The sequence below is a fragment of the Grampus griseus genome (genome assembly GCF_964374135.1).
Source record: "Grampus griseus genome assembly, chromosome: 11".
Classification (NCBI taxonomy): Eukaryota; Metazoa; Chordata; class Mammalia; order Artiodactyla; family Delphinidae; genus Grampus; species Grampus griseus.
This window is the reverse complement of record NC_139005.1, coordinates 101,982,321-102,004,392: the sequence shown is the minus strand read 5'-3', so window position 1 is coordinate 102,004,392 and position 22,072 is coordinate 101,982,321. Positions and strand designations below refer to the sequence as shown.

The following is a 22,072-nucleotide window of genomic DNA, read 5'->3' as shown; positions in this document are numbered from 1 at the left end:
AGGGCAGAGTTTTCATGTCCAAAACCATCAGGAATTAGCCAGAACAGTGGAGGAGGAAGGGGTGTCAAGCAAACACCTGTGACGTGAACGCAAGTCTGAGCTTTCTTCCAAGATAGGAGATTACCTTCTTGAAGAGTCACAGACTCTCTCTTAAGATTTCTAGATCTTTTCCTGAGAAAATGTAAATCATGATGAGCAGATATGATCTGTTTAAGGATTACAGGAAGTGTGCATCCCTGCACGGACAGCCCATTGGAAAACCCTGAGTACACGGTTTCCTCTCACAAGATAACTTTGTATGGAAATTAATTCATAATTGAACTTTGGCTTATTCAGAGCACTTTCTAAAAACTCCAACTAAATCCTTCATCGTCTCCTAATTTTATCACCATGATATAGAGAAAACCTCAAAAATTAATATAAAAAGTCACAAGGTTGCGCCATTATCATACTGGTGCGTGATCACACTCGTCTCATGAAAATCTAAAGTGGCTTTTTCAAAACTATGGACTTGATCTTAAAGCTGGAAGAAAAAAAAAAACCTATGGACTGATCTGATCAGAGTTAACTTCAAAGCAAAGAACTTCCCTTTTTTAGGAACATGAGAATGCCAACAGAAGTTTCTCCTGACGGCTCAGCTTGGCAGGGACTTGCTTCCAGAGAGGTGCATGTATTTGTCTACTGAAATTCACCCAAAATACAAGGAGAGTCAAGAGGGCTGGCAATTCTCTTAAGTAACAGGGATGGTGTGGGTCACAGAAAAAACACAAGATACACAAATGACTCCACCTTTACTTCGGTCTAGAAAAACAACCGCAATTGGAAAAAACACTTGAAATTATGCTTTGCAATTTGATTCATATTTTCACTACTTAAACTTGAATGGTCCTACCCAGAAACACGTACAATAACTAAAAAGCATCAGAAGCATGTAGTAATAAGGAAGGTCTCATCTGCTTCCTAAGACATACGTAAATAAGGCCCCTGGGTGCCTCTTCCTGGAAGTGCATTGAAAATAAAATACTGTATCTAGAGGAAAATCCTAAAAACGTAACTTGTAACGCGATTCGCTGTAGTGGCGGAGGGCAAAGGACTTCAGGAAAGACGCCCAAAGAGCACCTGTCTGCTGCTGCGCGGAGCTGCCCGGCCGCCGTCCGGCGCCCCCCACCCCAGCACCGGGCTTCCCCCACGACTGCGGCGCCCGGTCCCGCCCCGCGCGCACAGGCGCCCGCGTGGTCAGCGCGTAAAGTTCACACCGGCCGGGCACTTCTGCGTTCTCCCGAGTCCCTGGGCCCGTGCCCCGTCTATCCCATCCCCGCGGCTGCGGCCGGGCCGGGTGTCCGCACCAACTTTCCACCACTTCAGGTGTTTCCTCCACCAAACCCTGCAGCCCGGAACACGCGCCCCGGGTGCGACCGTCCGCGGGCCCACCGCGCGCCAGCTGTCAGCCGGGCCGGGGGCGCGGGCCCGGCGCTCGGGCACTGTGGTCGAGTCGAGCGGCCCGGGCGGGGTCCCGGCGACGGGAGGCCGCGCCCCCGCCCCTCAACCCCCGGCCCGTCTCAGGCGACATCGCGGCGACCCCGGCCGCGGCCGCGGCCGCGGCCCCGGCCCGGCTCCCCGACCCCCGCGACCTCCGGCCCCCAGCCGGACTCCCGGCCCCGACCCCCGCGACCCCGGCCCCGGCCCGACGACGCGCCAGGACGGCCGGGCCCGGGTCGCGAGCTCGCGGCTGAGGCAGAGTCGGCGCCGGCCGCGCACTCACCGCGGGCGCCGGGCGTGGGGCGGCTCCCGCCCGGCTGCGGACGACGGCCGCGCAGGCGGACTCACTCCCATTCATTAGCCGCGGCTTTGTCTGCCCCCGCGCCCCTCCCGCCGCCGCCGCCGCCGCCACCACCACCGCCCGCCCGCCCGCGACGCTGCCGGACGCTGCACCCCTCCCAGGGCCCCGCGCGGCGCGGGGCGGGGAAGGGGGCGGGACCAGCGCGCGCAGGCGCAGTGCCCATATGCCCGTCCCTCCCTGGTGCCCGGCCGGTCCGGCCGCTCCAGGGGCCGAGGCGGTGCTGACGGGGCAGGCGCAGTCCCGCCGCTCGAGGGGCCGACGTGCTGCTGACTGCGCAGGCGCAGTCCCGCCCCCTGGCCGGTGCGGGTCAACCACGCAGGCGCAATCCCATCCCCCGGCCCGTGCGGGCCGACCGCGCAGGCGCAGTTCCAGTGCGCCGGGCCCCGCCCCCGGGTCGGGCCAGCTGGGCGGCTGCGGGTTTGGAGTCGTCGGCGGGTTGGGTTGCTGCGGTGTTGCTGGTAGCTCGGCCGTTGGCGGCGGACCGGACGCATACGTGCCGGGGCGCCGAGGGCTGCGGCGTGACGGGCGCCCGGTTCTGCCTGCAGGTGCGCGCAGGTGCCGGCAGGTGCGCGGGGCGCGACCCCCAGAGCGGCCGGCCGCGGAGCCTCGGGAGGTGAGAGGGCGGGGAGCCCACCTGTGCGGGAGCCCTGAGCTCGGCTTACCCCGGAACAGCGCCGCGCGTCCTTCCCGCAGAGGGGCTCCGAAGGGCTCTGCGCGACGTGCTGGGTGCACTTAAGCCCTTAAGTCTAAGGCGATAAGGTGCTGCCATGCGCGGCCTCGTTCGCCGGAGAACAGGGATTAAAACTTAACCCCTGTGGGGGCCGGGGGAACAGAGCCCCTTCCTCTGAAGTGGCCGGCGCCGGAGGGGCCTCGGGCCGGCGGGCTGGGGCTTCCGAGCAGCCGCTCGGGAGAGGCCCAGCGCAGCAGGTGCTGAACACACGGAACTCGGGCTCGCTTTCGGTATTTGTAAGATCCGGACATTTCACGTATAGTTTCCTAATACAAATTTATGCGCAGACCAAATAAATTCTGCAGAGTGATTTTGGCCCAGAGGCCTCTCGTTTGTCACCCTGTTTTAGACTACAGCTTATTTTGAATGAAAACGAGACAAATATGTTCATTTCCTAAGTCTTAATGTAATGATTAGGAAGTCTTTCAACAATTATTGGACTAGTTCAGAGGGGTGAGTCGGGCGTGTAAGGGGCCCTTCTCCCCTCGCCACCCTCCCGCGGCCTCCGTGACCCCCCCCATGTGGCTCGCCTCGCCACCCTCCCGCGGCCTCCATGACACCCCCCCCCCCCACGTGGCTCGCCTCGCCACCCTCCCGCGGCCTCCATGACTCCCTCTCCTCCGTGGCTCGGCTCCCCTCGCCACCCTCCCGCGGCCTCCGCGACCACCACCCGCTCCCAACTCTGGCTACCTCCTTGGCCATTGGTTGTACTCCAGCCTCAGGGACCTGACCTCTGTGCCTGAGCCAGGCAGGGGAGAACTTAGGACCTCTCACACCCTCTCTAATTCACTTATTTATTACAAATCTCAGCGGCAGCAGGGTTTTGCTCTTTTGTTCTCACTGCTGGCGCTGCCTGCTGGCGCTGCCTGGCCCAGGGCAGTGGTGGGTGTTTGTTGTAGAGCTCAGGGGGAAGCAGACTATGGTCACCGTCCAAATCCTGCCGCCACCTGTTTTGGTTCAGACTCCGGACTAAGAATGTCTTCTCAGTCTTTAATGGCTGGGGGAAAAAATAATAATATTTCATGACATGAAAATTCTGTGAAATGCAAATGTCGGTGTGCTCGCTCGAGGTTTCCTGGAACACGGGCGTGCCCACCCATTCACGGGCCACCTGCAGCTGCTTTTGCCATGCAGGCAAAAGCTGCAGTAGAGGCCCTATGACTGGCAAAGCTAGCAATATTTGCTATCCAGCCCTTTACAGAAAAAGTTGCCAACTCCTGCGCTAGATGAACGAGCAGCCTCTTACCTGGTTCCCCCGCTGGTCATTCCTCCACTGACTCTCTCATGGGGGTCCCTGTCTCAGAGTCAAAGCCAGAGTTCTTACAGCCATGGTGGCCAGGCCCACACTGCCTGACTCCTACTGCCCTGGCACTGCCCGGCCCTCGTTGACTCTGCTCCAGCCACACCGTCCTCTTCTGGGTCCCACCTCAGGGACTTTGCACTGGCTGTGTCCCCGCTGGAATGCTCCTCCCCAGATGTCTGCCCATCTCACCCCTTACCTCTTCAGATCTTTGCCCACACGTCACTGTCCTGGGACGGGGGGCTCTCCCTGCTCTTTCCCTGTAAAGCAGTGCCCCACCCAGCCTCATTCTTCTCTGACGTTGACTTGTTCATGGTCAGCCTCCCTGAGTAGAATGAACGCTCCAGGAGAGCAGGGCCTTCTCTTCCTGTGCGATGTACGATGCCCAGCGCTGAGAAGAGGGAACACCCCCTGAGTCTTGGCGGGATGGGTTGGTTGAGTCCCCACCATTGCCCGGCACTGATCTGATGTGGACATAAAAGATTCTCCTGGCAGAATGGCGACAGCTCTTCCCCGAGGGACTCACCAGGCCCACCCTCTGTCCTTCAGCCACATGTACCTTTCACATCCTGCAGTTCGGTCAGGTGTGGCCTGCTCTGACCTCACCTAGGAAGGATTTTTGTTCTGAACCCAGGGTGGCCATATAACTTAATGCCCAAATGGGGCACCGTGGGCATGAAATGGGGCGCTACGCTCATGAGACTGGCACCAACATAAACTGGACTGTTTCAGTGAGTCAGGACAACGTGTGGCCTTGTCAGCAGCTGCGGGGCATTCATGTATCAAATCCTCGATGAGCACTTTCTGTGTGCCCAAGATGCTGGATCTTATTTTTAATTTAAACTGAACAAAAGTGTGACCTCCTGGATTTTATCCGAGTTTGAGCACAGACTTGGAGCCCCGGGAAAGAGGGAGGGGTTTGTGCCCTGCCTGGTACTGGGCGCGATGTGTAGTCTACGCTCAGGCAACATGGGGAATAAAGAGTGACCGACCACCTGCTCTGAGGTCACTGAGGCCACCGAGGCAGAGGACTGACCTGCAGCACCCTCAGTGGCCCTGATGGCTCTCTGTCCGTGTGGGCCGCACTGTGGTCCTTGGAGGGGGTTCACCTCATGCTCAGCTTCCCGTCACGTGACCTTGGGCAAGTTTCTCAAATGTGAATTGAGATTGCAAGCCCAGCTTGGGGGCCGTGAGGTTGATGGTGTCACATGTGGAAGCAGCTGGGCCCCCTGGCCCTGGTGACCGCATCTAGGGTCCTGAGGGCCAGGCCTGAAGTGAGGGCAGCTGCACCGTGGAGCGCCGTGGTTTGGGGGTGGACACCTGCCTGTCTCCTGCTGCGGGTGCAGTGGGCAGCCCTGCAGCTGAGAACTCAGAGTCCATGGACCTCCTCCTGGAGTGCAGGGCTTTGTGGTTCCGGGACTGTGAAAGGGGTCCACCTCTGTTGTCCTCAGCACACGTCCCTGCCTTTCCCTCAGGGCAGCAAGAATGTGTGTGTGTGTGTGTGTGTGTGTGTGTGTCTGTGTGTGTCTGTGTGTGTGTCTGTGTGTCTGTGTGTGCAGGAGGGGGACAGCTCTGCCAGCAGGCCACGTGGGGAAGAGCCCAGGTGGGTCCAGGTGGAAGGGAAGCCATCAGGCTGCAGGAGGGGGCTCCAGGGTGCCAAGCACCTACCACGTTGTCCCCGTTGTCCGTGGGACCCCCCACCCCACACAGAAGGCAGTGTCATTGCTCACGTCGGGGAAGAGGACCCTGAGCTGGAGGGGGGTGAGGGCTTCCCCGAGGTCACAGAGCTGGCAGGGGTGGAGCTGGTTCATACAAGGTCTGGGGCGCCGTGCTGGGGCCCCAGGGGGAGGTTCTGAGGCGTCTCCCTGAAGTTGGTGTGGAATCGGGGCAGCGGGAACAGAACAGCCCCAGCCACGGGTGAGCTCGCGAGTTCGTCCACGGTCTCGGGTGTGACTCTGGGTCCAGGTGGGCAGGGGCTTGGGAACCCCTGCAAGGACCACCCGTGCCACGCAGGCATCAGCGGGGTCCCCTGGGGGGCCCTCCACAAGGCTCTTCTGAACGGAACCCCTGAGTCATTCTGCAACACTGACCCCAGCTCCTCACCTGGGGGCGGGCCCTTCAAGGCCAGGCTTGCCCTCCCCACCCTGCGCCCACCCTAGGCCTCCCAGGAGCTGGGGCATTGGCAGGTTGGAAGGAAGGGTGCGGGGGTGTTGGAGCCCGAGGGGGCCTTGGGCAGCCTGGGTTGGGGAGGAGAAGTTTTCCCTGGGTGCTCTGTGGCTGCCCAGTCCAGTTGGGATGATGCCCTCAGGGTTTGGAGGGCTGCAAGGTTGGAGTGGGGGGGGCGGGGTGGAAGAGGGATGGGGGCAGAGTGAGCCCCCCTAGGCTTGGGTCCGGGCTACGGGAGGGACTGAGGGGATGGGAGGGAGGACCCCAAGGCCACAGACTCACTCCTGCCCGCCCACCGGCCCACCTGCCTTCCCATGGCCTCGCTCCCACCCTGCTCCAGGCTCCACACCCCAGTAAGCCAGCCGGAGAGCCGGGGAGGGGGCCAGGCTCCGTGCCATCCCCACGCAGGTACCCCTGCATCCAGGTATCACCTCAGCACCCCTCCGGCCTCCTGGGGTGGGCGGGGCCTAGAGTGGGGCTCCAGGCCCCCAGGCCCAGCAGAGAGGAAGTGCCTCTGCGGCTTCCACTGTTGAGCTGGTTTCATCATCACTTCGTGCTGTGCTGTGGGAGGCAGGAGAGCTCCAGCCCTTGCAGTAGACGTGTGACGTGTCCCGGTGGCTTTTCTCTGGGGCGGAGGGAGCGCAGGGCCGGGCGTGGCCTTCCTCCCTTGGGGCTAAGGAGCTGCAGGGCCTGCACTTAACTCCTCCGGTCCTGGGACCTCACGGCGGCACCAGATGGTCCTTGTCTCCACGCAGGAGGTGCTGTTGATGTCATGGCGCTGCCAGCTTGGGGAGTGAAGACCGGAAACAGGCGATCCAGGGCCCCCCGGCGCAGGGTAGGTATGCAAGGAACAGTGACCCCGAGCCCTTACTGATGGCGTGACGGGCCCCCCACCGGGCCCCCGGTCGACCCTGCAGCCAGGATCTCTGGGGGCCCCGCTCCCCCACCTGAGAAGTGGGAATGATGGTAGTGCCACCACCTCTGGATGGGGCAGAGGAGGACAGTGAGAGGTGGGGGGGGAGAGCCGCATCTGCCACGTGTCCTGCTCCTCCAGACCGGTGCCCCCTCTCAGAGGATGGGGAGAGCCCGCCCAGGTCGGGGCTCAAGGGTGGAACCACCCAGCCGGCTCAGAAGGTGAGGACGCGGGAGTGGCGGTGGGACAGATCCCGGGGTGCTCAGCTGGAGTTTGGCCCCTTCCTGGGGTGCAGAGGAGGGGACTTGAAGGACTGGGGTGGCAGTGAGGTGCGGACCATAGTCCCTGCAGGAGGCACTCCAGAGGGCGTTAGGGAGAAAGTGGCAGGGTTCAGTAAGGCACTGATGTGGAGAGAAGTTGCAGGTGGGATGCCTAGCAAGTGGTGATGACCCCCGGTGGGACAGGAGTGCGTGGGAACAGAGCTTCACTTACCTTTTTGAGGGGAGGCGGCAGGGAAACATAACAGCAGAAGTGCCACCAGTGGGGAAAGAGGGGCAGTGTGGCTGGGATGGGGTGCTGGAGGGCGCGTGCAGAGTGCTCAGGTGCAAAGGCCCTGGGGCAGGGAAGACATCCGTGTGAATGGTGGGGCGGTGAGCTGGGTAGGAAGGGGCCAGATCAAGGAGGGGCTTGAAGGACTTGAGGACCAAGGGCCCTGGGGTCCAGGGAGGGCAAGAGATGGAGACAGGATGACCTCGTGGAAGAGAGGCTGCTGGAGAGAGCCGAGGGAATCCCAGGAGGCGTCCTTGGGGAGAGCACATGGGACTCAGGGCTTGGGAAGGGGATGCCCAGGTGGGAGCAGGCCCTGACTGGGGCAGAGGGTTCAGGCAGCCTCACACCCTGGCCCCCAGACGTCAGGCATGGAGGCCACCAGTCCGTGATGGCTAGTTGTGTTTTATTTTCCAAGATGGAAATGACTCAGAGTTTATGATCGTAACTAGGAGTGGCAGAATTAGCAGATAGAAGTGCAAGTATTGCCTGGGACATCCTCATACTAAAAAACTGTTGTTTGTCTTGATTTAAAAATGTAACCAGGGGACTTCCCTGGTGGCTCAGTGGTTGAGAATCCACCTGCCAATGCAGGCAGGGTACACGGGTCCAAGCCCTGCTCCGGGAAGATCCCACATGCCACGGAGCAACTAAGCCCGTGCGCCACAACTACTGAGCCTGCGCTCTAGAGCCCGCAAGCCACAACTACTGAACCCGCGCACCTAGAGCCTGTGCTCCACAACAAGAGAAGCCACCACAATGAGAAGCCCGCGCACGGCAACAAAGAGTAGCTCCCGCTCGCCGCAACTAGAGAAAGCCCGCACGCAGCAACAAAGACCCAACGCAGCCAAAAAAAAAAAAAAAAAAAAAGTAACCAGGTATACTGTATTTCATCTATCAAGCCTAATCATAATAGGAATGCTGTCCCCTATTAACAGTCCCGCCAACACCAAAATAAAGCAAACTGGAGAACTAACTATGATCATACCCCCGACAAGATAACTTTGAAAACAACTAGACTATATCTTGCCCAGGTTTTATATACAAGGCTGTTGATTAAAAAAAAAAAAAGATTTTACTATACGCTCTTTTTGAGGCTACTGTTTTCGCTTAACAAAATAGCTCCTTACACGTAGACACACTGATTATGGCCACGCATGGGGTAATTTTTAACGGCGAGCACACGACTCTGCGGGAGGATGCCAGCTGTGCCCTGTACCCCGGCATCAACAGTTCTCAGAGGAGCACGATGCTCTTATGCTCTTTGCCTGTTGGTTATTTCTTCAGAAAACATTACTAGCAATAGGATTTTTTTTTTTTTTTCGGTACGCGGGCCTCTCACTGTTGTGGCCTCTCCCGTTGCGGAGCACAGGCTCCAGATGCGCAGGCTCAGCGGCCATGGCTCACGGGCCCAGCCGCTCCTTGGCATGTGGGATCTCCCCGGACCGGGGCACGAACCCGCGTCCCCTGCATCGGCAGGCGGACCCTTAACCACTGTGCCACCAGGGGAGCCCTAGGATTTTTTTTAATTGAAAATTTTACAGAGATAATTAGAGGTTCACATGCAATTCTCACAAATAGTACAAAGGAACCCTTGGACACCTTAGCCAGGTTTCCCCAGTGGCAGCTAACACCCAGGAGAGTGGTGCTGATACAATCCACTGATATTATTCCAGTTTCCCTAGTTTTACTTGTATGTGTGTGTGTGTATTAAATTCTGTACAATTTTATCAGCCAGGTTGGTTTGTGAAATCTCAATCAGGATACTGAAGAGTTCCAACAAGGATTGTTATTTTGTCCTTTTATAACCACACCCACCTCCCTCCTGCCTGGCCTTGTCACTAATCCCTGGCAACCACTAACGTGTCCTCCCTTCCTAAAACTGTGTCATTTTAGTGTTCCATAGATGGAATCAGATAGTAAGTAACCTTTTGGGATTGGCTACTTTGCTCAGCATAATTCCCCGGAGACTCATCCGCGTCGTGTGAGTGTCAGTACCCGTCCCTTTGCGATGCTCTGTAGTGTGCTGTGATGTGGATGGATCACCCTTTGTTCAAGCCGTTGAGTAGTGTTCCGTGGTGTGGATGGACCACCGTTGGTTCAGCCATCCCCTGCTGGAGGACATCTGGGTTGATTCCAGTTTTGGTCTAGTACAAATAAAGATTCTATGAACATTTGTGCACAGGTTTTGGTGAGAACAGAAGTCTTCGTTTCTCTGGGATAGGTGCCCAGAGGGCAACAACTGGGTCATATGGTAGTTGCATGTTTACTTCCTGAGGAAACTGCAAGCTCTACCTTTTCACATCCCTACTAGCATGTATCAGTGATCCCGTTTCTCTACATCCTTGCCAGCATCACTTGTGTCATAACTTTTTGCTTTGTCATTGTAATAGGTGTGATATCTCATCGTGTTTTAGAGGCTAATGCGACATGCGGGATCTTAGTTCCCCGACCAGGGACTGAACCCGTGCCCCATGCAGTGGCAGTGTGGCGTCCTAACCACTGGACCGCCAGGGAATCCCTGCATATGCTTAACTGACATCTGTATATGTTCTCCCTTGAAATGTCTCTTCATATCTCTTGCTGATTTTTAAAGTTGGATTACTTATTTTTTTACTGCTGAGGTTTTAGACTTTTTATGCATTCTCTATCCTAGTCCTTTGTCAGGTAGGCAGCTTGCAAATATTTTTTCTCAGTCTGCAGATTGTCTTTTCCTCCTACAGGGTTTTCACAGAGCAAGTGTTAAATTTCTGTGAGATCTACTTTACCAATATTTTCATTTACGTCTTTTGCCTTTGGTGTCAAGTTAAGAACTTTTTGCCTGGCCCGAGATCCCAAAGATTTTCTCCTACATTTTTCCCTAAATGTTTTATAACTTTACATTAAAGTTCATGATCCATTTTGAGTTTTGTATAAGTTGTGAAACGCTTGGGTTTCCTTCCCCTCTTCCTCCCCTCCTCTCCTTCCCACCCCGGCCCCTCTTCCTCCCTGCCTATGCATGTCGAATTGCTCCAGCACAGTTTGTTGCAAAGGCTATCCTTCCTTCAGTGACATGCTTTTACCCGTTTGTCAGAAATCGTTGGACACATTTATGTGGGTCTATTTCTGGGTTTTCTATTTTGTTCTATTGATCTGTGTGTCTATCCCTCTGCCAATACCACCGTCTTGATTACCATAGCGATAATAAGTCTTGAAATTGGTTAGACTGAGTCCCCCCACTTTTTTCTTCTTTTCAAGAAATTTTGGGCTATTATAGCTCCTTTGCCAGTCCATGTACATCTGAGGATAATCTTGTCTGTATCTACAAAAAACCTTGCTAGGATTTTGATAGGAATTGTGTTAACTTGTCTTATCAGTTTGGAGAGAACTGACATTTTCACTAGTGTTAGTCTGCTAACCATGAGAGTGGTATGTCTCTCCATTTATTTAGATCTGTGATTTTTCAAATCAGGATTTTATCATTTTCAGCCTTTTAATTTTATTTTGAAACACTGTTAATGGCCTTATATTTTTAATTGCAGTGTCCTTGTGTTCATTGCTAGTATGTAAAAATACAAATGATTTTTTGAAAATATTTATTTATTTATTTTGGGCTGTGTTGGGTCTTCGTTGCTGCGCCTGGGCTTTTCTCTAGTTGCGGCGAGCGGGGGCTACTCTTCGTTGTGGTGCACGGGCTTCTCGTTGCGGTGGCTTCTCTTGTTGCAGAGCACGGGCTCTAGGCACACGGGCTTCAGTAGTTGTGGCATGCGGGCTCAGCAGTGTGACACATGGGTTTTAGGGTGCAGGCTCAGTAGTTGTGGTGCATGGACCTAGTTGCTCTGAAGCATGTGGGATCTTCTGGGATCAGGGCTCAAACCTGGGTGCCCTGCATTGGCAGACAGACTCCCAACCACTGTGCCACCACAGAAGTCCCCAAGTGATTCTTTAAAAATGTTTATATTGTCTTCTGAGACCTGCCTGAACTCACTTATTATTTCTAGGAGTTTTATTGGTAGATTCCTTGGGATATTCTATGTAGATAATCATGTCATCTGCAAATAAAATAGAGGTGGTTTTATTTCTTCATTTCAGAGATAACGCATTTTTTTCCTTTTCTTGTCATGTTGCACTGGATGATACTTCCAGCATGATTGTGATTGATTAAAAGTAGTGAGAGCAACATACGTACTTATTCCTGATCTTAGGAGAAAACCATTCAGTCTTTCACCATGAAATATGTTAGCTACAGTTTATTTATTTATTTAATTTTTATTTATTTTATGGTACGCGGGCCTCTCACTGTTGTGGCCTCTCCCGTTGCGGAGCACAGGCTCCGGACGCGCAGGCTCAGCGGCCATGGCTCACGGGCCCAGCCGCTCCGCGGCATGTGGGATCCTCCCGGACTGGGGCACGAACCTGCGTCCCCTGCATCGGCAGGCGGACTCCCAACCGCTGCGCCACCAGGGAAGCCCTGGATTGCCTTTTCTTATCAATCAAATATATTTGATTGCTATTGTGTAATTTTTCTACTTTAGACTGTTAACATGATGGATCACATTAATTTATTTTTGAATATTGAACCATCTTTGCAGCCTTGGAATAAACCCCACTTGGTCATGGTGCATAGTTTTTTTTCACACATTGCTGAATTATATTTGCTAGTATTTTGTTGAGGATTTTTGTGTCTATACTCATGAGGGACTTTGGTCTGTAGTTTTCATTTTTGATACTGTCTTCATTTGGTTTTGGCATCAGGATAATACTAGCTTCATAAAATGAATTTGGAAGTGTTCCCTTTTTTTCTGTTTTCTGGAAGGGACTGTGTAGCATTGGTGTTAATTCTTGTTTAAACATTTGGGAAAAGTCTCCACTGAAACCGTCTGGGCCTGGAGATTTCTTTTCTTTTCTGAGCTTTAAATTATGAATTCAACTTCATTAATAGTTACATGGCTCTTTAAATTATCCTTTATTTTGGGTGAATAGTGGTGGTTCGTGTTTTTTAAGAGATTAGTTCATTTCATCTCAGTTGTCAAATTGATGTCTGTAGAGTTGTTCATAGTATTCGCTTATTATCTTTTTACTGCATGAGGGCGCATAGTGACATCCCCTATTTTCTTCCTAATATTGTTAATTTGTCTTTCTTTTTTTCTTCTTCTTTGTATGAGGGTTCTCCAGAGAAACAGAACCGATAGGATGTGTGTGTGTGTGTGTGTGTGTGTGTGTGTGTATTTATTTATTTTAAGCAACTGGCTCATGAGATTGCAGAGGCTTGGTGAGCCCAACATCTGATGAGGGAGGCTGGAGACTGAAGAAGGAGTTAAAGTTCAAGTCCAAAGGTAGTCCACCATAGAACCAGGAAAAGCTGATGTTGCAGATGAAATCAGAAGGCAGTCGGCGTCCTGAAGAAGTCCCTCTTGCATGGGGCGGCCTTTTGTTCTAGTCAGGTCTTCTACTGATTGGATGAGGCCCACCTACATTATGGGGCCCATCTGCTTTACTCAGAATCTACTGATCTGAATTTAAATCTCATCCAAAAACACCCTCACAGTAACCTCCAGAATAATGTTTCACCAAATATCTGGGCCCTGTGGCCCAGCCAAGTTGACACATAAAATTAACCGTCACATCTCTCTTGTTACTGTACATCTGTAGGGTCTGGAGTGATATCTCCTGTTTCATACCTTTTTTTTTTTTTTGGCCACGCTGTGTGGCACGTGGGATCTTAGTTCCCCGACCAGGGATCGAACCCACGCCCCCTGCGTTGGGAGCGTGGAGTTTTAAACGCTGGACCACCAGGGAAGTCCTTCCTATTTCATTCTTGATATTGGTAATTTGTCTTCCCTTTTTTTTACTTCTCTGTCAGTCTTGATTGAGATTTGACAATTTTATTGATATTTTCAAAGAACCAGCTTTTTAAAAAAAAATTTTTCTCTCGTTTTTCAGTTTTCAATTCCATTGATTTCTACTTTTTTTAAAAAAATTAATTAATTAATTAATTAGGTTGCGCCAGGTCTCGGTTGCAGCACGTGGGCTCCTTAGTTGCAGCATGTGAACTCCTAGTTGCGGCACGCGTGTGGTATCTAGTTCCCGGACCAGGAATCGAATCCAGGCCCCCTGCATTGGGAGCATGGAGTCCTATCCACTGCACCACCAGGGAAGTCCTGATTTCCACTCTTATTTAGTTATCTTCTTCCTTCTGCTTGCTTTACGCTTATTTTGCTCTTTTTGGTGTGTGCAAGCGTAGGTTCTTAGGTGGAAGCTCAGATTATTGATTTGAGACTTTCCCTCATTCCTCAAGTATGTATTTAGTGCCACAGATTTCCCTCTCAGCACTGTTTTAGTTGTGTCCCAGAAATTTTTATATAGTGTATTTCTGTTTTATTCAGTTCAATATTTTTAAAATCTCCTTGAACAATGCTCTTTGACCCATGGATTATGTAGAAGTTTATTTAGTTTTTTTTCTAAGTATTTGGATATTTTCCTGTGGTATTCTGCTATTGACTTCTAGTTTGATTCTATTATGATCAGAGAACATGTTCTATATGATTTCAATCCTTTTAAATTTGTTGAAGTTTGTTCTATGACCCAGGATACGGTCTCCATGCGTGCTTGAAAACGATGTTCATTCTCCTGTTGTTTGGTGGAATGTTCTGTAAATGTCATTTAGATCCTGTTGCTCGATGATGGTGTCGTGTTCTTCCAGATCTTTGTTGACTTTCCGTCTAGAAGTTCTATCAGTTGCTGAGAGTGGGATGTGGAAATCCCTAACTGTAATTTTAGATTTGTCTATTTCTTCTTTCAGCTCTATCATTTTTTGCCTTATATATTTTTAACTCTGTTGTTTGGTGCACAAATAACTAAGATCATTATGTCTTCCAACTGGATTGATCCTTTTATCATTATGTAATGTTCCTCTTTGTTCCTAGTAATTTTCTTTGCTTTGTAATCTACTTTATCTGATTTTAATGTATAATAAATAATACATAATGTGTATAATAATATGTAAAAAATAATACACTATGGCCACTCCTACATTTTTGGCTAATATTTGAATTATAAATATTGCTTCATTCCTTCATTTTTACCCTACGTGTGTCATTATGTTTGCCATCTGTGGACGGCACATAGCTGGGTTGTGATTTTTTATTAATTCGTTCTAACAATCTGTGTGTTTTGTTCAGTGTATTTAGAGCACTTACGTTTACAATTTTGATATGTAAGGGCTCAAGTCTGCCCTTTTATTATTTGTTTTCTGTTTGTTTCCTCTCTTAATCATTCCTTTCTTTCTCTTTTCTTGCCTTCTTGTGGGATACTGAACATTGTTTAGAATTCCATTTGGATTTTTTATAGTGTTTTTGAGTATAACATTTTGTATAGTGTTCCCAATGACTCTCTGGGTATTACACTGTACATACCTAAGGTATCAGAGTCTATTGATATAATTTTAGCACTTTGAGTGACGTGTAGAAACCTTGCTTCCATTTAACTCACTTTACCATCCCCATTTACAAAATATAACTGTCTGAAATATTTCTTACACATACATTTAACACCACATCAGACAGTGTTACAAGTTTTACTTCAGTCACCCAACATACATAAGAAACTGGTGATGAGAAGGGTAATTATTATATTTACCTCTATCTTACCCATTCCATTGTTTTTCTTTCCTTTCTGAAGCTCTGAGCCTTCTGTTATCATTTCTTTTCTGTTTGAAGGACTTCCTTTAGCCACTCTTTAAGGGCAGCTCTGCTAGTGACAAATTCTTTTAGTTTTCTTTGTCTGTGGATGTTTTCATTTCCCCTTCATTTTTTTTTTTTTTTTTCTTTTGGCCGTGCCATGTGGCTTGTGGGATCCCAGTTCCTGGACCAGGGATTGAACCTGTGCCCTCAGCAGTGAAAGCACAGAGCCCTAACCACTTGACCACCAGGGAATTCCCTCCCCTTCATACTTGAAGCATATTTTCACTAGATATACAATTCATGGTTGACAGTCCTTTCCTTTCAGCTTTGAAAAATGTGCCACTTCCTCCTGGCCTCTGTGGTTTCTGATAAAAAATCCAATGTTATTCCAATTGTTTTTCCCTTATAGGCAATGTGTTATTTCTCTCTGTCTGCTTTCAAGAGGTTTTTTTTTTTTTTTTTTTTTGGTCACTGGGTTTTAGAAGTTTAATCATGTGTGTGGTATAGATTTCTTTGGATTTATCTAATTTGGGGTTCACTCAATTTCTTGAATGTGTAGGTTTATGTCTTTTGCTAAATTTGGAAAGTTTTTTTTAAATTGAAGTATAGTTGATTTTCAATGTTGTGTTAGCAAAGTGATTCAGTTGTACATACATATATATATATATATTTTCAGATTCTTTTCCATTATAGGTTATTACAGAATATTGAGTACAGTTCCCTGTGCTCTACAGTAGGTCCTTGTTGGTTATCTATTCTATAAATTTGGGAAGTTTCTGCCATAAGTTCTTCAAATATTTTTTTCAGCCTGCTGCTCTTACTCCTCTCCTTCTGGGATCCAATTCCACAAACGTTAGATTTATTTTATTTTTTTTAATACTCCCACAGGTCCCTGAAGCTTTGTTTGTTTGTTTATTTGTTCCCTTCAGTCTACTTTCTTTTGGTTGTTCGGATTGGGTAATTTCTGCTCTTCTGTCCTCTAGTTCATGGACTCTTTCTTCTGTCATGTTCACTGTGTTATTGAGCCCATTCATTGAGTTTTAAATGTTGGTGTATTTTTCAGTTCTATAATTTCCATTTGTTTTTTTAATGACTTGTTTCTATGCACTAAGATTTTCTAGTTTTCTGCTGTTTCAAGATAATTTGTAACTGGTTGTTGAGACATTTTTGTGGTGGCTGCTTTACAATCTCTGTCAGATGATTCCAGGATCTGATTCATCTCACCGTTGGCATCTGTTGATGGTTTTTCCTCTCATTTAAATTCTTGGTTTGACAAGTGGTTTCCAAATTGTAATCTAAACAGTTTGGAAGTTATGTTGGGAGCCTCTGAGTCCTATTGAAACATTCTATCTTAGCAGGCAGTCATCCTGCTTGTGTTCAGGTGCAGCACATCCTGGCCTCCTTTTGTGGGTTGTGGTTCCAATGATAATTTAGTTTTCAGAGCCCTTGCATTTCTGTTCTGGTATGTTCTGTTCATCTGTGCCACTGGAGCTTCCACTTAATTCAGCTGGTGCTGCCTGTGGGAACAGAGATTCTCCAGGCTGCCTAGAGCCAGTGGGTGGGGAGTGGGAGAGGCTGCACCCATGGGATGGAGGTGCTTCTGAGACCTGGTACCTCCAGGGTTCCTGCTCCATCTCCGTTGACTTCCCCATGGGAGGATAGATGGACTTCTCCTAGCTGCTGGGTGGGAGGGTGGGGAGACACTGGGCCTGGGCTGCTTTCAGCCACTGGCTGGCCAGGAGTTGCTGGACCTGGGCAGCCTTATACTCCTGGGGGGTGGGGGGATGGGAGACTCCGGGCTGCAGTGTTTTTCCTCAATCCGAGGTCTTCAGCCAGCCTACCTTTCTCTTCCTACCAGAGGTCTATGATTGGTCTCTTGTATTATTTCCCTGTTTTTAAAGTTATATTTAATTGGAGGAGCAGGAAGAGATGAGTCTACCTTATCTACTCTCTGGTGTTATTTTTAATTTTTTAATTTATGTAATTATTTATTCAATGTATTTTAAAAACAGGTTTAATGAGATATAATTCACATACCCTACAGTACACTCATTTAAAATGTACAATTCAAGGGACCCTGGCGGTCCAGTTTCTAGGACTCAGCGCTTTCCCTGCTGTGGCCTGGGTTCAATCCCTGGTCAAGGAACTAAGATGCCACAAGCCATGTGGTGTGGCCAAAAAAACAAACAAACAAAAACTAAAATTCAATAGTTTTTAGTATATGCACAGGGTTGTGCAACTCTTACCACAGTCAATTTTAGAACATTTTCCTCATCCCCCAAGAAACCCCACACCCACTTGCAGTCACTCCCCGTTCCCTCCCGCTGCCCCAGGCCCTGGCAACCACTAACCTGCTTTCTGTCTCCATGGATTTTCCTGCTTTGGGCATTTCATATAAATGGCATCATATGATATGTGACCTTTGTCTCCTTCACTTGGCAGGACGTTTTTCAAGATTCATCCCTGTGGTAGCACATTTCAGTACTTCATTTCTTTTTATTGCCAAATAATATTCCATTTATGAATAGACCACATTTTATTTATCCATTGATCAGTCGATGGACGTTTGGTTTGTTTTCACCTCTTGGCTATTATGAGCAATACTGCTATGAATGTTCATGTACAAGTTCTGTGTGGACGTGTGTTTTCCTTTCTCTTGGGCACATATCTAGGAGTGGAATTGCTGGGTCACGTGGTTTGCATTTTGAGGGACTGTTCAACTGTTTTCTGAGGCAGCTATACCATTTTTCATTCTCACCAGCAATGCTAGAAAGTTCCAGTTTCTCTACATGCTCACCAATACTTGTTATTATCTGACTTTTTTTGGCTGCACCACTTGCCTTGCAAGATCCTAGTTCCCTGACCAGGGATCGAACCCACACCCCAGCATTGGAGTCCTAACCACTGGGCCGCCAGGGAATTCCCCTGACTTTCTGATTGTAGGCATCCTAGAGGGTGTGAGGTGATACCTCACTGTGGTTTTGATTTGCATTTCCACGATGGCTGATAATGTCGGGCACCTTTCCCCGTGCTTATTGGCCATCTGTATGTCTTCTTTGGAGAAGTGTTTATTCAAGTCCTTTGCCCATTCTTTAATTTGGTTATTTTTGGGTTATTGAGTTGAGGACTTTGGCTTTTATTCTGAGAGAGATGGGGAGCCATTGGGAGATTCCAAGCACAGGAGTGATAGTATCACGTGGGTTGCTCTGCAGAGAAAAGCTACAGAGATGCCAGGGGGAAGCAGACAGACCAGTCTGGACACCTAGATAATCTAGGTGAGGGATGACAGTGATTGGCCCTGGGGTAGTAACAGGAGGTGGTGACAGAGGACTGGTTCTGGACATGTTTTGAAGGGGGAGCTATCAGGCTTTGCCGATGGATCAGATGTGAACAGTAGGACTGCCTCTCACTCAGGAAGCATGGCATCACCATTAGCTGAGAAGGTGGATTAGTACCCTGGGAGCCGTGACAAAGCGCCACAGACCTGGCGGCTTCAACCCCAGAGGCGCGTTGTCTCCCAGTCCTGGGGGCTGGATGTCTGAGATCAAGGTGTCGGCAGGGCTGCCTCTCCCTGAAGCCTGTCGGGGAGCATCCTTCCTGCCTCTTCTGGCTCTGGTGGCTGTCACTCTTGGCGTTCCTGGGCTGGCAGCTGCGTCCCTCCAGCCTCTGCCTCTGTTTGTCACATGGCCTTCTCCCTGGAGCCTGTGTCCGAAGTTCCCTCTACTTATAGGGACACCAGCCATTGGGTCAGGGCCCACCCCAGTGAGTTCTTAACCTGCTCACCTGCAGGGACTCTATTTCCAAGTAGGGTCACGTTCACAGGCACCGGGGATTAGGATGCCAACCTGTCTTTTTTTGGGGGGGACACAATTCAACCCGTAACAGATGGGGAAGACAACAGGGGGGCAGTTCGGGGATGGGGGCCAAGAGCTGAGCATCAGGCATGTTAAGTTTGGGATGTCCGTCAGCCATCACAGCGGAGATGCTGAGGAGGCAGCGAGATGCAGGAGCTGCCAAAGCATGATTTTCAAAAGTTAAAAATATGGCTCTATGGCTCTAAAGTGAGGATGTGTCCAAGGTTTATTGAAATCATTAACAAGGAAACCAGTGTAATGGTGAGGCTGGTTGAAAACACTGGGGAGAGGGAAGGATTTGTAGTGGCTGAAGAAAAGCTTGCTTGAGTAAGTTCACCAATGTAGATTAAAAGCTGGTTAATGTTCTACAGGGCCGTAAAACTGCAACCTCTTCCAACTAATCTTTTCTACAGAGATAATTTTTGTCACTTACCGCTGGGCAAAGTTCATTTGCACTGCTATCAGACAAGAATCACATTGCCTAGCCTTCCATTTTCTACAAGTTAAAATCTACCCTTACCGTGTTATTAAAAATCATAATAGTAAGTAGGCAGTAAAACAGAGGCACACCCTAGAGAATCAAAAAGTGCCCGTGGTGGGTCTGCTGGACCACACTCAGCCTCCCACCGAAAGGACCCACCGCCATCCTCTTACCCATTCACGTTTTGGAAAATTTTTATGAGTCCCCCCACACAGACACACCTTGGGACGAAGGTTGTTCTTCACGGAAAGCTGGTCTTACTGTGTTTGGACCCGATTCATCCACACAGGTGCTGAAAGAAGTGGCAATTAGCACGTCTGAGCCTCCTTGTTGGGCCGGTACAACTAAGCCACGTGGGGTTTCCCAAGGACCAAGGCCGCAAAATCCACTTCTGTCTGGAGACGTCACCATGAGGAATGTACGGCTGAGCCGCTAGCATGTCTGAGGTTCACGTTGCTCTTGCCTGCAGCACCTGTGCGTGTAGGTGAGTTTCTCTTTTCACAAGGACCTAGGTGTCTGCTACAGTTCCTGTCTGCCTGACTACTTGTGAAGCTGAGACCTGATACAACGTCGTTCGGGCACTGGTGTGGGTCTGTGGGCACCGGGTCAACGCAGAGGTTACGATCCTTGTTCCGAAGGTGGGTGTGTCACCCTGAATCACAGGAGACGTGCTCTCAAATATGACACCCGCTTAAGGCCGCAGCGGCACAATCATTTTGTCTAATTATATACTGGTAAAAAAGAGGACTGATTTCTATTGAACCTATGCAAATAACTAGGTTTCTATTAAAATTGAATAGTCAGTAAAAACGATTTTTCCTGAATTCCGAAGTAAGAAAGTACCATTTAAAAAATGTTTCATTTGGGCTTCCCTGGTGGCGCAGTGGTTGACAATCTGCCTGCCAATGCGGGGGACACGGGTTTGAGCCCTGGTCTGGGAAGATCCCACCTGCCGTGGAGCAACTAGGCCCGTGAGCCCCAATTACTGAGCCTGCGTGTCTGGAGCCTGTGCTCCGCAACAAGAGAAGCCGCGATAGTGAGAGGCACCACAATGATGAGTGGCCCCCACTTGCCGCAACAAGAGAAAGCCCTCGCACAGAAACGAAGACCCAACACAGCCAAAAATAAATAAATAAATAAATAACAGAACTGCAAAAAAAAAAAAGTTTCATTTGTTTGCAAAAGCACAGTCTACTAAATGTAAGGTTAGAGACAGAAGAAAGAAGAAGGATTTTATCTTACTTCTGCCAGAAAATAGAAACGTACGAAAAAGCACCAATACCTGTGTCCTTGCCTTTGTCGGGCCCAAGCTTTCCGCTGCAGATATAATGGGGTGGGGGTGGGGTTGGGAGGGCTACGGAGCCAGAGGCGGCAGGGACGTCCCCAGAGCTGAGCTCTGGGCTGATGCATCTAACTGAGGGCCGCGTTGCTTGACGCGTCTGGGGCCAACTGTCTGGCTGCTATAGCCCGACAGACAATCGGGCTGGAGCTACCAGGTGAAAGCATAGAGGCTTCTCCCTGTTGAGTTATAAACATAGAAAGGGGGAAGGACAGAATGAGATCTGTCATGTTAGAACTGAAGCTATCAGTATGAGCTCAAGGCTTGTTTATAGATATCGGAAAAGATACAGGTGTGTGTTTGCGTGTGCACACACTTATGCACTCCGAGCTCTCTCTGCTGAGTGCAAACGGAATCACACTTTGTATTATCATTATGACATTATATTTCTCCTGTTCAGCATCACGCGTCTGAGATTCAGCCACGTGGATCCAAGTGGTGCAATTCATTCATTTCTATCGCTGCGTGCTAGTCCATTGTGTAGACGTATCTCGCTTAATTCATTTTATTGTCCACATACACTTAAGGGTTCCCCCGCAGTGGTTTTGCTATTAAAGACAGCGCTGCTTTGAATGTTGACAGGTCTGATGGGTCAGTGCAGGTCTCTCTGGCATGCAGTAGGCAGAGGATGTACCTAGGAATGTATGTTGACTTAGCCCTAGAGCTGGGAACAGGTGTGCACATTGAGGCAGCTTGCATTTTCCCAAACGGCCACAGTCACTTCTCCCTGCCACGTGCTCCTCTTAAAATGTGACTCTGACACTTCTTTCCACAGGAACTAGGGGGTGTTGTCCCCCTAGCTACTGAATCTGGACAGGTTTGTGCACAAGTGATGCTACATGATGTCTGAGGCTGTGATATAAAAAGTCATACTGGGCCCACCTGGTTCTCTTGCTCTTGGAACCTGGCCACCCTCCCTCGAGGACGTCCCCCAGGCCCTTAGCCCACAGCCTGAACCAGCTTGCCAGCCACATGGGTGCACCGTCTTGGATGTGGCCTGTCCAGCCCCCAGTGGAGATGCCCCAGCGGTTGCAGCGTGGAGTAGACCAGCTGTGCTGCTGAATCTTCCCCAAATAGCAGATCCATGAGTGAAAGAAGCGATTATTGTGGTTTCGAGCTACAAAGTTTGGGGGGTGGTTTGTTATGCAGCAACAGCTAACTGATGCACACACCCGATTTCTTTGGAGAATGCCATATTGTTTACAAGATAATTGTACCACCTGATGCTCTGGCTAGCAGGGT

General features: G+C 50.0%; 1 long non-coding RNA gene across 1 annotated transcript; it reads left to right on the top strand.

Annotated features, from left to right (window-relative positions):
• Nucleotides 1-2,243: 2,243 nt before the first annotated feature.
• LOC309829306 lies at nt 2,244-20,596 on the top strand. Its single transcript, XR_014297401.1, has 4 exons — nt 2,244-2,453; nt 6,792-6,871; nt 19,781-19,975; nt 20,376-20,596. It is a non-coding gene; the product is annotated as an uncharacterized lncRNA (long non-coding RNA).
• Nucleotides 20,597-22,072: the final 1,476 nt, after the last annotated feature.